Source organism: Schistocerca gregaria, chromosome 1 (genome assembly GCF_023897955.1).
Source record: "Schistocerca gregaria isolate iqSchGreg1 chromosome 1, iqSchGreg1.2, whole genome shotgun sequence".
Lineage (NCBI taxonomy): Eukaryota > Metazoa > Arthropoda > Insecta > Orthoptera > Acrididae > Schistocerca > Schistocerca gregaria.
This window is the reverse complement of record NC_064920.1, coordinates 1,018,916,482-1,018,933,589: the sequence shown is the minus strand read 5'-3', so window position 1 is coordinate 1,018,933,589 and position 17,108 is coordinate 1,018,916,482. Positions and strand designations below refer to the sequence as shown.

Here is a 17,108-nt window from a genome sequence, read left to right as displayed (position 1 = left end):
TCTCGGAATGTCCCCAAAACATTATCGCCTTTATTTCCTTACTGCACACCTGCTGGAACCCACCTCAGCAAAGGTACCTGGGCTGCTACCTGGAAACGCACCGTGTCAGTAAACATTACAGCACCACTCCACTGTAAGAGATCCTGTGGGCTTCACGCCGGCTGCTGTCTGTGTTCTTTCAGATGCCGCTGCAGGTCAGGCTCTGCACGACTCTGCTTGCCTAATGGTGAAACCTTGTAGCAACCTTTTCTACAGTGGACGGGAGAACGCACAATGCGTCGCCGACAACATTCAGCGTCACTCCAGCCACGTAAGGCCGGCCAGCTCCGTAACGGCTGCTTTCGCACGTGAGCTCTTAGAGAAGGCGCAGCTTGTCGTCTGAATCCTGAATTCTCGGAAACACTAAGGAATTTCCAGGTTATTTATTTTTTCGAGAAAGTTATTTAGGTAAACTGGTATTTTTTCAACTTTTTTAGTCCTGTATTCCTCAGTTGGGTGTAATATTACGGTATATTGATAATTTTTACTTATGGATCGTCTGACAGCAACTGATTAAAACACCATTTAGTGCCATACGCGTTTCGCCTTTATTTTCTGCAAGGCATCATCAGTGGCCTGGAATATGCACTTATATTAGCTATTTAATTTACATTTTTGTCACTGTGCCTATAGTTTAGAAACAGTTCTGGTGGTTGGTATTTCCTATTAAGTAGTAATGTTTTGAACTGTACTTACAGGTTGCGTGGACAGTTTCTTACATATTACGCTCCTGCTGAATTGTTGGTGTTGTTCTTCTTCTTATGAATGCCAATTTGCGGCTTATTCCCCACATTCCACAGCACTATGAACTGAACGCTTGTTTCAATGCAATGTTTTGGTTTCTGTTGACGACCGTCAAATGTTTTTACTGAAGATCGAATGTTATTGCGAAACTTTCGAGTGTAATTATTGAAGTATCTGTGATCTGTTCGTGTATCCATTTGTGTGTGCGTTTGCGTATGTGTGTGTGTGTGTGTGTGTATCCAGATGGTGTGGGGAAGAGTTTTTTTGCTTTATGTTATCACTTCCTTTATTAATAATAGCAAGGAGCCTGTGCTGACGTGTGTTTGTTCATTTATCACATGTTTGTTTTCTGCTATGGATGTGGAAGTTTTCTTGCTTTTATATAAGATGTTTCTCATGGTTGCTTATTCTCATTATTTTCATTCCTTGTTCCATGTTTGTAGGATGATGGTTACTGTGTTTTAAATGCTCTGCAAATGTGGAATGATTTGTTTCATACTTCCAACATCTGAAATATATTTTTATCTTGTTTCAAAATCCCTGCATGCCATGCCTATGTATAGTGCATCACAACTTTGACATTCAAGTTTATATATTCCTGATTGTTGGAATTTGTGCCTCTTGGTAGCTGGCTGGCTTGGGTGTGATTGCAGGGTTTGCCCAGGCTTATATGCTATTTTGAAGCGTTGTCTCTTTAGTATGTTTGCAACTCTGTGTGTTAGTTTATGTGTGTAGGTCATGGTGTACCATCTGGTTTTTTTCTGTGTGGTGTTGTCATTGTGTGTGTTTGTTGAGTGTGTTTGTAAGTTTTCAGCTGGTGAGTTCTTTTGTTTTCTGGAAATGTTGTGTTTGCTTTGTATTTGTGTTTTTATTTTTTGATTGTGCCTGTGTACCACATGCGTGTCATACCCGTTGTTCCTAGCTATTTGTATGATTGTACTCATTTCTTGTAGATAGTTTCTCTTGCTGAGTGGGATTCTGTTTAGTCTATGTAACATGTGGCTTAGTGCTGCACGTTTCTGGCTGTGGGGGTGGTTGGATGTGAAATGTATTATTGTGTCTGTGGCTGTTGGTTTTCCAAAGATGTTAATTGAATGTTTGCCATTTTCTTTTTTTTTATTATAATGTCAAGAAAATATTGATTTTCTGTTTCTTTTTCAAGTGTGAATTTTATGTTCTGATGAGCATTGTTTATTTCTGAATAGAGTTCATTTATTTTTTCACTTGGTTCATCTACCAGACAAATAATGTCATCCACGTTTCTGTACCAATATATGATTTTGAAACTTTCATTAGGGGTTTTCATTTCAAATATCTGATTTTCTAGGTGACTGATGAAAATGTTTCCTAGTGTTCCTGATATTGGGGATCCCATGGGCAGTCCATCACTTTCTAGATAATATTCTTTCTCAAACTGAAAGTTTCTTTTCGTTGACAGCGAGTTCGTGGTTGACATTCCTACAGATTCTAAGAAACACTAAGGTGACAAAAAGTCATGGGATAGCTATATGCTCACATACTCGTACATATGGCCGAAGTTCTGCGTGCATAGGATATAAAAGGGCAGTGCATTTGCGAAGCTATCAATTGCACTTGAAAAGTTTCAACATGATTGTAATCGGACGACGGGATTTAACGAACTTCGAACATGGAATAGCAGTTGGAGGTAGACGCATGGGACATTCCGTTTCGGAAATAGTTTGGGAATTCATTATTCCGAGACCCACTGTGTCAAGAGTGTGCCGAGAATATCAGATTTCCATCATTACCTCTCACTATAGACGACGCAGTGGCTGATGGCCTACACTTAACGAACAAGAGCAGCGGCGCTTGCGTATAGTTGTCAGTGCTAGCAGACAATCAACATTGCGTGAAATAACCGGAGAAATGAACGTGGGATGTACTACAAACGTATCCGTTAGGAGAGCGTGCCGAAATTTAGCGTTTCTGGGCTATGGCAACAGCCGATCGACGCAAGTGCCTTTGCTAACAGCACAACATCGCCCGCAGCGCCTCTCCTGGACTAGTGACCTTACCTATTGGACACTAGACGACTCAAACACTGTGGTCTGGTCAGATGAGTTCCGGTTCCAGTGGAGAGGATTTGGTGGTAGGTTTCGAGTGTGGCGCAGACCAAGGGATGTGTGAAAGGCACTGTGCAAGCTGGTGATGGCTCCATAATGGTGTGTGCTATGTTTACATAGTTGAATTGAACTACTTGGAGACCATGTTTAGCCTTCGAGGACTTCTCGTTTCCAAACAAGGGTGGTATTTTTATGGATGACATTCCGCCGTGCCTCCAGGCCATAGTTGTCCCCGATTCGTTTGAAGAACGTTTTGAACAATTCGAGTGAATGATTTGGCGACCCAAATCGTCCCATATGAATCAGATCGAAAATTTATGGGACATAGTCGAGAGATCAGTTTGTGCACAAAATCCTGCATTGCTAACACTTTCGAAATTACGTACCGGTACAGAGACAGTAGCATGGATCACTATTTCTGCACGGGACTTCCAACGACTAGCTGGGTCCATGTCACGTCCATTTGCTGCACTACACCGATAGTAGGAGGTATATTAGGAGGTATCTCACGACTTTTGTCATCTCAAAGTATGTTTCGTAGGTTTCAGGTCGAAATTTCTGGCAACGACCTCATTGTCTAAAGCGTTCGCGGTTTAAAGTAGGAAAAGGTTCACCAATCAGTCGCAAATGGTGTTTATTGCGTATCGAGATTTTGGTGACTGTGTGTCTGTCTTCAGTTCAGTAAATGTAAGCTAAAATGTTATAAAGGCATGTATATGCAAATAGTCCTAACATGACTATTCATGTCAGGGGTTTTGCATGACCTCAGATAAAAATTCGCTTGCTGTCTTCCTGACAGACAGTCTCCACTCCTTCCCAGCTAACTATGCAAGATTATAAGAGTAATGCAGATGTGGCTAAAGTTCAAGGAAATATTATCTGTGGCACCGGCCGGAGTGGCCGAGCGGTTCTACGCGCTTCAGTCTGGAACCGCGCGACCGCTACGGTCGCAGGTTCGAATCCTGCCTCGGGCATGGCTGTGTGTAACGTCCTTAGGTTAGTTAGGTTTAAGTAGTTCTAAGTTGTAGGGGACTGATGACCTACGATGTTGTCCCATACTGCTCAGAGCCATTTTGAACCATTTTTATCTGTGGCAATTGAAGGATTTATGCCGAACAAATTAATAAAATGCTACTGATACCCAGTGATATATAAGACAGGTTAGAACACTATTGCAGAAGCAAAGCAAATGGTTACTAATCTTTTCTGACGCTCAAAACGTACCGCAGACATATTTGCAAGATGGTTTTAATAGTTTCCAGAACGAAACTCTGTCTCGAAATCAAGAAGAAACTCCAAACAGATTCTGGCAGCATGTGCAATACTCCAGCGACAAGACACCACAATATCTTCAGTGCGCTCTATTACTGGTAATATACCGTTGATAGCTTCATAAAAGCGGAGTTATTAAATTTAGTTCTCAGAAATTCCCTTACCAAAGAGGACGAAGTAAATATTCCAGAATGTGAATCAAGAACAGCTGCCAACATGATTAACTTAGAAATAATTATCCGTTGTGCAGCGAAGCAGCTTAGTAAAATATCAAGAAAGTCAATATACCGGTCTAGATAGTATTCCAACTACGTTCGTTTCCCAATATGCTGATCCAATAGCACCGCACATAGTTATCACATACAACCGTACCAAAAGAATGGGAAGTTGCACAGGTCACACCTGTGCACCAAACGGAAATAGAAATAATTCGATGAAGCCAGACCCATATCTCTGACGTCAATTAATAGATATATTATGTTCGAATATTATGAAATATCTTGAAGAAAACGGCCTATTGACAAACAGCATGGGTTCAGAAAATATCGTTCTTGTGAAACATAACTAGTTCCTTACTCGCCCGAAGTAATGAGTGGTATCTAGAGGGGATCTCAAATTTATTCCATGCTTCTGGATTTCCAGAAGGCTTTTAACACAGTTCCTCACTAGAGACTTCTATTCAGATTGCGTACATAAGGACTATCGCTTTTGTTGTGCGAATGGATTCGTGATTTCCAGTGAGAAAGTTCAGAGCACCTAGAAATCGACGGAAAATCATCGAGTAAAACAGAAAACTGGTGGTTCGCAATAAAGTGTTACAGGCCCTCTGCTTTTTCTAAGCTGTCTTATTGTTTTGGGAGATAATCTGAGCAGCCCTCTTAGATAATATGCAGCTGGTGCTGTGATTCGCCGTATGGTAAATTATCAGAACATCAAACTCATTTACAAGATGATATCCGTATGGCAATTACAATTACTAATAACTTAATATGCAACAAAAACGTACATAAAGTTATGGGAAAGATAAAACAAAGACTGCGTTTTGTTGGCAGGACGCTTAGAAGATACGGCAGGTCTACTAAGCACACTGCGTACACTACGGTTGTCCGTCTTCTGCCAAAGAACTCCAGTGTGGTATGGGATCCTTATCATATAGGATTGACGGAGAACATCGAAGTTGTCTAAATAAGGGCACGTTTTTGTAATGGCGAAATATAAGAGAGATTTTGTCACGGATATGATAAACGAATTCGTGGGGTAATAACTAAAACAAAGACGTTTACGGGTGCGGCGATATCTTTCCACGAATTGCTGAATGTGAATATATTTTATTGTCCCAAACTCACGTACGGGCACATTATCAGTGTAATAAATAAAAGATAAATCAAAGCTCATACATATATTTGAGTGACATTTTCCCCACGCGCTGTGAGAGAGTGTAACAGTAGTGAATTACTCTAAAGGTGGTTAGATAAACCCTTTGCCAGGCTCTTGAATGTGACGTCAGTGGAGTGATGTAGATGTATATGTAGAAAGAAGCGTTAGAAATTAGAATACACGAGGTCAACCTCAAGGGAGTCAATGGCTGTAACTTTAGTAGTACTTAGAAGCCACATCTGGCCGGCGAAAAGACACGAAGAAATGGGCTGAACTGTCTAAGTCCATACGAGCATGCTGTCAACAAAACGTAATGTTGACATATGCCGATCAGTCACAAGCCGTCAATGGCATAAAACGGTTACTACAATAGCAGTCATGGCAATCAACTCTTCCTGACGGAAAAAATGGAGGATTTCGTCGTAAACTGAGATTTTACCCGGATTTGACACGACAAGTACACCGAGAACGTTTTATGCATTCCGTACTTTTGTCACCACGACTATTGATAGTGCGAGCACAGAAGCATCTCAGAATACAATGACTTCGAATAAATCATACAGAAGAAATAACAGAGCATGCAGGCACAGTCGTCAGCAAGAGACTTGTATAATATTGTACTGTATGAGAATAGTTTAGGTCTCCAAACCGATGTCGTAAGGAGAAGGTGAAGAGATAGAGAAAACGTACGAGAACATTCAAAAGATATTTCAACAAGTGAAAGGAGATCATAACCCAATAATCGTGAAGGATTGGAACTTGGCAGTACAGCAAGGAATAGAAGAAAGAGTAACGGCGGAATATGGGTTCGTTAATAATAATGACAGATTTCTCCCAGTAAAGCAAAAAAAAAAAAAGTTCAGAAATCACAAGAAGAGGAAGCATGCTATTCAGACCGAAAGCAGATATTGGATTAGAAGTCGCATTCCGGAGCAGGTATAGAATCGGATCAGAGTTTAGTAACGACGAAGAGTAAATGGTTATGGCTCTAAGCACTATGGGACTTAACTTCTGAGGTCACCAGTCCCCTAGAACTTAGAACTACCTAAACATAACTAACCTAAGGACATCACACACATCCATGCCAGAGGCAGGATTCGAACCTGCGACCGTAGCGGTCGGGCGGTTCCAGACTGAAGCGCCTAGAACATCTCGGCCACTGCGGCCGGCGATGAAGAGTACTCTTACGTTTAAGAGACTCGTACGGAAGAATCAATGCCCAAAGTACTGGGGTACTAAAGTTCTGGGGGGTGATGAGATGGGTTTCCGATCTCTAAGGCTGCAGATACTGCAATAAATCCTTAGACAGTTTACCTGAGGAGGAGTGGACATCAATAAAAGGGGCAGTAACAGAAATTGTACAGGCAAATGTACACTCCTGGAAATTGAAATAAGAACACCGTGAATTCATTGTCCCAGGAAGGGGAAACTTTATTGACACATTCCTGGGGTCAGATACATCACATGATCACACTGACAGAACCACAGGCACATAGACACAGGCAACAGATCATGCACAATGTCGGCACTAGTACAGTGTATATCCACCTTTCGCAGCAATGCAGGCTGCTATTCTCCCATGGAGACGATCGTAGAGATGCTGGATGTAGTCCTGTGGAACGGCTTGCCATGCCATTTCCACCTGGCGCCTCAGTTGGACCAGCGTTCGTGCTGGACGTGCAGACCTCGTGAGACGACGCTTCATCCAGTCCCAAACGTGCTCAATGGGGGACAGATCCGGAGATCTTGCTGGCCAGGGTAGTTGACTTACACCTTCTAGAGCACGTTGGATGGCAGGGGATACATGCGGAAGTGCATTGTCCTGTTGGAACAGCAAGTTCCCTTGCCGGTCTAGGAATGGTGGAACGATGGGTTCGATGACGGTTTGGATGTACCGTGCACTATTCAGTATCCCCTCGACGACCACCAGAGGTGTACGGCCAGTGTAGGAGATCGCTCACCACACCATGATGCCGGGTGTTGGCCCTGTGTGCCTCGGTCGTATGCAGTCCTGATTGTGGCGCTCACCTGCACGGCGCCAAACACGCATACGACCATCATTGGCACCAAGGCAGAAGCGACTCTCATCGCTGAAGACGACACGTCTCCATTCGTCCCTCCATTCACGCCTGTCGCGACACCACTGGAGGCGGGCTGCACGATGTTGGGGCGGGAGCGGAAGACGGCCTAACGGTGTGCGGGACCGTATCCCAGCTTCATGGAGACGGTTGCGAATGATCCTCGCCGATACCCCAGGAGCAACAGTGTCCCTAATTTGCTGGGAAGTGGCGGTGCGGTCCCCTACGGCACTGCGTAGGATCCTACGGTCTTGGCGTGCATCCGTGCGTCGCTGCTGTCCGGTCCCAGGTCGACGGGCACGTGCACCTTCCGCCGACCACTGGCGACAACATCGATGTACTGTGGAGATCTCACGCCCCACGTGTTGAGCAATTCGGCGGTACGTCCACCCGGCCTCCCGCATGCCCACTATACGCCCTCGCTCAAAGTCCGTCAACTGCACATACGGTTCACGTCCACGCTGTCGCGGCATGCTACCAGTGTTAAAGACTGCGATGGAGCTCCGTATGCCACGGCTAACTGGCTGACACTGACGGCGGCGGTGCTCAAATTCTGCGCAGCTAGCGCCATTCGACGGCCGACACCGCGGTTCCTGGTGTGTCCGCTGTGCCGTGCGTGTGATCATTGCTTGTACAGCCCTCTCGCAGTGTCCGGAGCAAGTATTGTGGGTCTGACACACCGGTGTCAATGTGTTCTTTTTTCCATTTCCAGGAGTGTAACTATAAAGAAGCAAGCGTCGAAAAAAAAACGTGTTAGAGAAGAAACAGACTGACGGAAAAGGAAGCTCAAAAGTGTTATGGGAAACTCAACATCAAGAGTGGTGATCAAGAAGTAGATGAAGTTAATGAATCGTGCTACCTTTGAAGCATACTAACCCAAGACGGACGACGCAAGGAAGACATACAAAGGAGCTGAGAACAGGCAAAGAGGGCAATTCCGATCAAGACAACTCTTCTAGTATCAAAATTAGGCCCTAATTTGAGAAAAAAATTCTGAGACTGTTCCAGTGGAGCACAGCATAGAGGGTCACAATTATTGAACTATTCGAAAAAAATTTAAATTAGTTACAAATAACGGCGCTCACACACTTTATTCAGTATGTAAACGTCACTACAGATATTCGGATTTTGTTATGACGTGTTCGATATGCCTGCCATCAATGCCAGTGATGCGACGGTGACGAATAGCGACATTCTGCATGACCCGCAGAGCCTCAGAAAATTGGTGCTGTCGATTTCCTCCTGATTGGCTGTTTTCAGCTCTGAAATGGCTTTAGGTTTATTGCTGTACACCTTGTCTTTAATGTCGCCCCACATAAAGGAGTCGCATGCCTTCAGATCTGGAGAATATGGCGGACAATCGAGGTCAATGCTTTTGGCCCCTGGTTATCCCAGAGCTAGAAGGCGCTTCCCAAAGTGTTCCTCCAGGACATCAAACACTCTCTTGCTTCGATGCGGTCGAGCTCCGCCTTGCATGAACCACATCTTGTCCAATTCAGGGTCACTTTGGATAATGGGGATGAAATCTTCTTCCAAAACATTCACAGATCTTTCGATAGTCATCGTGCCGTCAAAGAATATTGCACCAATTTTCCGTGACTGGACACAGTACACCACAGAGTCGCGTGTTGAGGGTGAAGAGACTTCTCGATCGTGAAATGCGGATTCTCAGTCTCGAAAATGCGCCAGCTTTGCTTGAAAATGAAAGTGGGCTTCGTCGCTAAACCAAACCATGCATGCACATACTAATTCCCATCATAAAAATGGTTCAAATGGCTCTGAGCACTATGGGACTCAACATCTTAGGTCATAAGTGCCCTAGAACTTAGAACTACTTTAAATTAACTAACCTAAGGACACCACACACACCCATGCCCGATGCAGGATTCGAAACTGCGACCGTAGCTGCCCCGCGGTTCCGGACTGTAGCGCCAGAACCGCACGGCCACCGCGGCCGGCAATTCCCATCATACCCCGTGGCCAACGGTGCAGTTTGAACATCCTAAGCACCGTTCAGAGTCCGCGGTGAGACCAACAACGCGGACATCTAGACTGAGCCACACACAACTGATTTCATCAAAGTGTACGGGACTGAAGATGGCTTTGACGCAACGTCGAATGTAGTAGCTAAGTAAATAAAAAAATCTTATGTACAGCTGGAGGAATTTCATTTTAAATACAATATTATACAATATGTACCAGAGCAACACGAATAAAGACCAAGAACAAAGCAGTCCGATCAGCTACTGTTCAGTCTGTACACTGTAAAAGCAATGACGGAAATAGAATTTCAAGAATATGATTAAAATAAAATGCACTAATGTCATTGCTGCCCTATCTGAAAGTGAAGAAGTACAGAACCTACGGAATGGAATGAACTGTTTCCACTGCACTTACCACGTAACGAGGGTAAGCCAAGGAAAGTCGAAGGTGCTGATGAGCAGCAAAAACGAGAGGAACGATAGATTTAAAATAAAACAAGTGAATACGAAATAAGCAAAATTTAGGATTTCTGTTGCCTTCGACGCAAAATAACACATTAAGGGCTAATCAAGGTGGACGTAAAAACTGATGTTAAGGGGTAAAGAGGGTCTTTCTGCCAAATAAAAGCCTGGAGTATGAAACATAGACCATAACCTGGAGGAGAAATTGCTCAGAATTTACATTTGGAGCACATCATTGTAGGGCTATATATCTGTTTTGATAAAGCGAAAAGAAGAGAATCGAAGCATTTGACAGTGATGCTACAGAAGTGTATTGAAAATTAGGTAAAGTAAGGAATGGCACAATAGGTGAACTAGAGAACATACGGAAAAGCAGAAAAAGAAGTAGAGGCAGGGTGATGTCACTTGTATTAATGCATCATGGTGCTAGATGGTGTTGAAGAGGGTTAACAACTGTAGTGAAAGACAGAGACAGAAAACGCTCAACAGATAATTGAGAACATAAGGTGCAACTGCCTCACATGAAGAGGTTAGGACAAGATAGAGATTCTTTGTAGGTCGCATCAAACCAGTCAGAAAACTGATGCCTCGAAAGAAAGGATAATTTCCTTAGTATCTGCAGGTTCGCTTCATTAGAGGCAGAATATGGGGGAGAAAGGAAAATGCTTACTTACAGTCATTTTCAGAAACTGTAGAACTCGGTTTTTTAGTCATCCAGAAAATCAGCTATGTTATTTAAAGAAACACTCATCAAAATCGATGGGTCGTTGATTTCTGTGCTAGCAGGTGTACTTTTAATTACTTGTAATATGTCCCAGTCTTAAAGTACCTTACAATTATACCGTTTAACGCTCTTTCTGGTTCTTAAACACCAAAATAATCTTTTTTAAATGTTCGTCGTCGAATTTTAGTTTATAATAACAAAACCAAAGATATACGTCTGGTTTTTAGCACTTCTCAAAACTAATTGATTAACATTCGTAATAGGCCACAACTGGAAGAATCTTCTTCATAGATATGTAACATAGTACACATCATTCAGTTATTACTGATTATTTTAGATAAACGCTTTAACTGGATTTATGTTCAACAACAATATACAGTGGTGTGAACTCATTCCACAAAATATATAAAACCGGCCAAGAGGGAGTAGAAGTCACACCCTGAGTGATCCGTACAAACTTCATTATGTATATAGAAAATAATTTCGTGGGGCTCTTTGGACTAGTGCAAGTCTCTCTATTGAAAACCACTTCGGCGACTTGCGTGTCCCTAATATAAAGCACTTATCCAACTTTGGAAATAGGGCCTACATGTTAACGTGGAATCTGAACCAATGTTGTTTCTGGCGCCTCCTCATATCGTTGACAAGTGGGGGCAAAGTTAAGACCAAGACAGAAATATTCGCCATCCGGAGTGGCCGTGCAGGTTCGAATCCTACCTCGGGCATGGATTTGTGTGATGTCCTTAGGTTAGTTAGGTTTAATTAGTTCTAAGTTCTAGGCGATGACCGCAGAAGTTAAGTCGCATAGTGCTCAGAGCCATTTGAACCATTTTTGAACAGAAATATTCATAGTCCGACCAATCTTCGATCTCCTCCCTTCTCAGGTTCGAGGAACGCTCTTTACTACGAGACCAGGAGAACCGAATTGTATACAAATATATCATCTGTAGGTCTTCAAGAGAAAGTTTGCGTCTTTTAAAATATGACTTCTATTGGTATGTATTTTGATTGAATTGACGTAGAATCTCAAATGGTTTTCAACGCCAAAGGATCATTGGCTTTAGTGCTTGACACAAGTTTCAAATTGATATCACCACCCGTTCCCAAGAAAAAGGAGTCCTAATAGTCTAAAAGTCAGATTAACGGATGACAAAGTGATCCTATAATAAGGGCTCCATTTTTACTGATTGAGGTACGGAAGGCTGGAAACGAACTTGATTCTAGTGTGTCCAAGACGAAGAGACTGAATAAACTCAGACGCTCGACAGGCCCGCAAGACCTACTGTATAATACCCTGACACTGACTATTGCGAAAAGAACCTCTCTATTGTGTTTAACATTCTTGCGCAGTAGGATTCTGATTAGAACTGACTCCAAAAACCGCTCAAACCGTTATGTGTGAGGGTCCATTCACATTAAAGTTAGAACACTGGCTTCTGTTCAGCTACTAACAGGCAACGAAATGCAATCGGGATTGTATTTCCAAAACTCGTATAAAACTTTCGCTTCCAAATAATGCAGACAAAAACATATAACAAAAAAGCCAACAAATATTGTAAAACATTTTTCATAATAATGTAATTTAAATGACCACAAGTTTTTGTAATGCCGTTTCACAACAACTACTTACTCACAACTCAGCAATATCACAGAAAATCAAACATAGCAGTACGAGCAAAAGAGTAGAAATACATCCTGTCTTACATTACATCAGTGTTGTTATATTTTTCCAGTCACATTGCACTGAACGTAATTGATTAGAATCACGCCGTCTTCCCAAGTGCAACATAGTGGCGAAAATGTACATCTTCATTTCACTACAGAAGTTAGCAGGTGAAATGCAATATACCTTTGTATTCAGTTTTAATCCACTCACTATGTGAATGGATCTTTGACTAATTTTTAGATGTTAAACACTGAAATAACACTGGCTCGTAACTCTGGTTATAATACAGGAGGGAGGAACAGATTTTATTTAGGGATAATATATCCCACACCATCAAAAAATCCATTACATTCCCAATAGTAATGTATATGAACTATCTGAATGGTTAATCCACAAACTGGGACCTAATTAAAGTATACAAGTTCCTCAGCATGTTACCGTAGCTCCTGATCTAAAGATGATGCCAGTGCCTCTAGATTCGTCAGTGAGGAAGTCTGTACTTGGTTATCGGAATTTGTGGTGTGGGTATCTTCTATATACAAACAGTCCTTCTGGTATTGTCCATTTACAAATGCATTCATCACTTACGAGCTTTTATTCTTAGCTAGCCACTAATCCACCAAGCAGCAAACACTTGTTTTAAAATCGCTGTAATGCCCTATTGACCACTCGCAAAATACGTGTAGTTTACAAAGTCTTTGCAGTAAATAAGATTTTACTTCGTTAATTAATGTCAAATAATTCGACGTACGTAATCACTAAACAAGAACTGAATATAATTTACAAAAACTTAAACTTACGTATTTCAACGAGTTAAACAGCAGAAAGATGACTACACAGACTACAATACAGATAAATATTTAAAGAAAAGACTACGTACTAGTATTACAGACACCTGATGATGTAGTAATGAAATAATGTTCGTTTCCATAAATAATTTTATTGTTCTCATATTCGAATATATACTACCCAGTGTCATTATAGGACAGCAGGACAGCCATTGATTTGACGAGGAACTGTGTGGACAGAAGTGGGGGAGGGGGGGGAGCATGGTACTTCGTTGTAGGTGGATGTATACTGTTTATGAAGAATCGTGGAAACAAATTACTGGCACTGGAGGAAGTAGCCTGAGGATCATCCATACCAATCGATACCACCAGAGGACGAACAGCAGCTTCGCTGCTTAGACTCCAACCACATCGGACTCGATGATCAGTCCGTGCTATACGTGAGTGAGTGAGTGAGTCTTGACACATCACCCCGACAACAGATAGCGTCCAGAATGAAATTTTCACTCTGCAGCGGAGTGTGCGCTGATATTAAACTTCCTGGCAGATTAAAACTGTTTGCCCGACCGAGACTCGAACTCGGGACCTTTGCCTTTCGCGGGCAAGTGCTCTACCAACTGAGCTACCGAAGCACGACTCACGTCCGGTACTCACAGCTTTACTTCTGCCAGTATCCGTCTCCTACCTTCCAAACTTTACAGAAGCTCTTCTGCGAACCTTGCAGAACTAGCACTCCTCAAAGAAAGGATACTGCGGAGACATGGCTTAGCCACAGCCTGGGGGATGTTTCCAGAATGAGATTTTCACTCTGCAGCGTAGTGTGCGCTGATATGAAACTTCCTGGCAGATTAAAACTGGAAACATCCCCCAGGCTGTGGCTAAGCCATGTCTCCGCAGTATCCTTTCTTTCAGGAGTGCTAGTTCTGCAAGGTTCGCAGAAGAGCTTCTGTAAAGTTTGGAAGGTAGGAGACGGATACTGGCAGAAGTAAAGCTGTGAGTACCGGACGTGAGTCGTGCTTCGGTAGCTCAGTTGGTAGAGCACTTGCCCGCCAAAGGCAAAGGTCTCGAGTTCGAGTCTCGGTCGGGTACACAGTTTTAATCTGCCAGGAAGTTTCAACAGATAGCGTGTTTACCATTCTTTGTTTTCATTACTAGCGGACGTCTTGGATTCGTTTGGTTGTCACTCCGTTGCTTCTTGCGTGTTGTCGTCGTAAGGTCTCTCTCCATCGTCCGTCGTTGTTTCATGTCCGTCCTTTCCTTCTGTTTGTTTGTTCGCGGGCCGCTCTCCGTCTGGTCCCGCCACGCTCTATCGGCCACCACGTGACCGTTACGGTTGCGGTTACAACAGTTAGAGTTAACAGAGGGACGTTTTTGATAACGCCAGAGACAGTTTGGTATATAAAATACAATGGTTTCGTGAATTTATTGTGATATATAATGTTTATTTCCATATGTTACAAACTTTACATTACTGAAAGCGAAACGAGACAAGAATTCAACAAGCTTTGCGTGAGACTTTTCCACGTGAATAATTCTAAATGTCACTCCAGTGCTGTTGAAGTAGATAGAAACGCTGGTTGGTAACATTTTTGCGCATTAATGTCAGGTTAAAAAGGCAGTGAAATGTGGTTGAGAAGGAGAAAACTGAAGTGACCGTTAAATAAAGCCTTTCACATCCAGCCTCTGAAACGCTGTGGACATCGATATCAGCGGATGCAAAAGTAAACATTCATATGTTTACGAGTACATTTACATAATATTTTTAAAAAGTCGTAAAAGTGTTGTATGCATTATATCTTTTCGACAACATGTATCTCATTTTTCGCTCAGCATTTGCCCTCCCTCCCCCCTACCACTCACTCTGCGTTACTGTTGGTTGTATGCACCTTGTCATTTGTATTAGGACGTCAGTGAGTGGGAGACTCTTAAATCTAATTCGAGATATAATTCTGGCTTAGAGTAGTAAATGAGACAGGGAATATTTTAAACATTAACTGACCGTGAAATACCAACAACACATATATATGTGTCCCGTTTGTCAAACAATCTCCTTGTGTTCAGTTAACGATACAGTTGTTGTTGTGGTCTTCAATCATGAGACTGATTTGATGCAGCTCTCCATGCTACTCTATCCTGTGCAAGTGCTTCATCTCCCAGTACGTACTGCAGCCTCCATCCTTCTGAATCTGCTCAGCGTATGGTTCAAATGACTCTGAGCACTATGGGACTTAACATCAATGGTCATCAGTCCCCAAGAACTTACAACTACTTAAACCTAACTAACCTAAGGATATCATACAAATCCATGGACGAGGCAGGATTCGAACCTGCGACCGTAGTGGTCACGTGGTTCCAGAATGAAGCGCCAAGAACCGCACGGCCACAAAGGCAGTCTTGCTCAGTGTATTCATCACTTGGTCTTCCTCTACGATTTTTACCCGCCACGCTGCCCTCCAATACTAAATTTGTGATCCCTTCATGGCTCAGAACATGTCCTACCAACCGATTCCTTCTTCTGGTCAAGTTGTGCCACAAACTTCTCTTCTCCCCAATCCTGTTCAGTATTTCCTCTTTAGTTATGTGATCAACCCATCTAATCTTCAGCATTTTTCTGTAGCATCACATTTCGAAAGCTTCTATTCTCTTCTTGTCCGAATTATTTATCGTCCATATTTCGCTTCCATACAAATACTTTCAGAAACGACTTCCTGACACATAAATCTATCCTCTATGTTAACAAATATCTCTTCTTCATAAACGCTTTCCTTGCCATTGCCAGTCTACATTTTATATCCTCTCTACTTCGACTATCATCAGTTATCTTGCTCCCCAAAGAGCAAAACTCCTTTACTACGTTACGTGTCTCATTCCCTAATCTGATTCCCTCATCATCACCGGAGTTAACTCTACTACTTTCCATTATCCTCGCTTTGCTTTTGTTGGTGCTCATCTTATATCCTCCTTTCAAGACACTCTCCATTCCATTCAACTGCTCTTCCTGGTCCTTTGCTATCTCTGACAGAATTACAATGTCATCGGAGGACCTCAAACTTTTTATGACTTCTCCAAGGATTTTAATACCTACTCCGAATTTTTCTTTTGTTTCCTTTACTGTTCGCTCAATATACAGATTGAATAATATCGGGGAGAGGCTACAACCCTGTCTCACTCCCTTCTCAACCACTGCTTCCCTTTCATGCTCCTCGACTCTTATAACTGCCATCTGGTTTCTGTACAAATTGTAAATAGCATTTCGCTCCATGTATTTTACCCCTGCCACCTTCAGAATTTGAAAGAGAGTATTCCAGTCAACATTTGCAAAAGCTTTCTCTAAGTGTACAGATGCTATAAACGTAGGTTTGCCTTTTCTTAATCTAGCTTCTAAGATAAGTCGTAGGGTCAGCATTGCCTCATGTGTTCCAATATTTCCACGGAATCCAAACTGATCTTTCCCGAGGTCGGCTTCTAACAGTTTTTCCATTCGTCTGTAAAGAATTTGCGTTCGTATTTTCAGCCGTGACTTATTAAACTGATAGTTTGGTAATTTTCACGTCTGTCAACATCTGATTTTTTTGGGATTGGAATTATTATATTCTACGTGAAGTCTGAGGGTAATGCGCCTGTCACATACATTTTGCTCACCAGATAGTAGAGTTTTGTCAGGACTGGCTCTCAAATTGCCTATAACTGTGCGCTCTGGAATATTCACTGCATTGCAGCTGCAAAATGTAGATGTACTACCCAGAGAGCCTGCACTAAAATATGTTGTCGGTTTGTACTGTATATGCGGGGTGCGTTCGTGTGTGTGTGTGTGTGTGTGTGTGTGTGTGTGTGTGTGTGTGTGTGTGTGTGTGCGTGCGTGTGTGTGTAAGCCCACGCACTATATGAACGA

The 17,108-nt window shown here is 42.5% G+C and overlaps 1 non-coding gene across 1 annotated transcript; it reads right to left on the bottom strand.

Moving 5' to 3' along the window:
• Nucleotides 1–13,774: 13,774 nt before the first annotated feature.
• Trnas-cga (transfer RNA serine (anticodon CGA)) lies at nt 13,775–13,849 on the bottom strand. The gene has a single exon. It is a non-coding gene; the product is annotated as a tRNA-Ser (tRNA).
• Between the last annotated feature and the right edge of the window lie 3,259 nt (nt 13,850–17,108).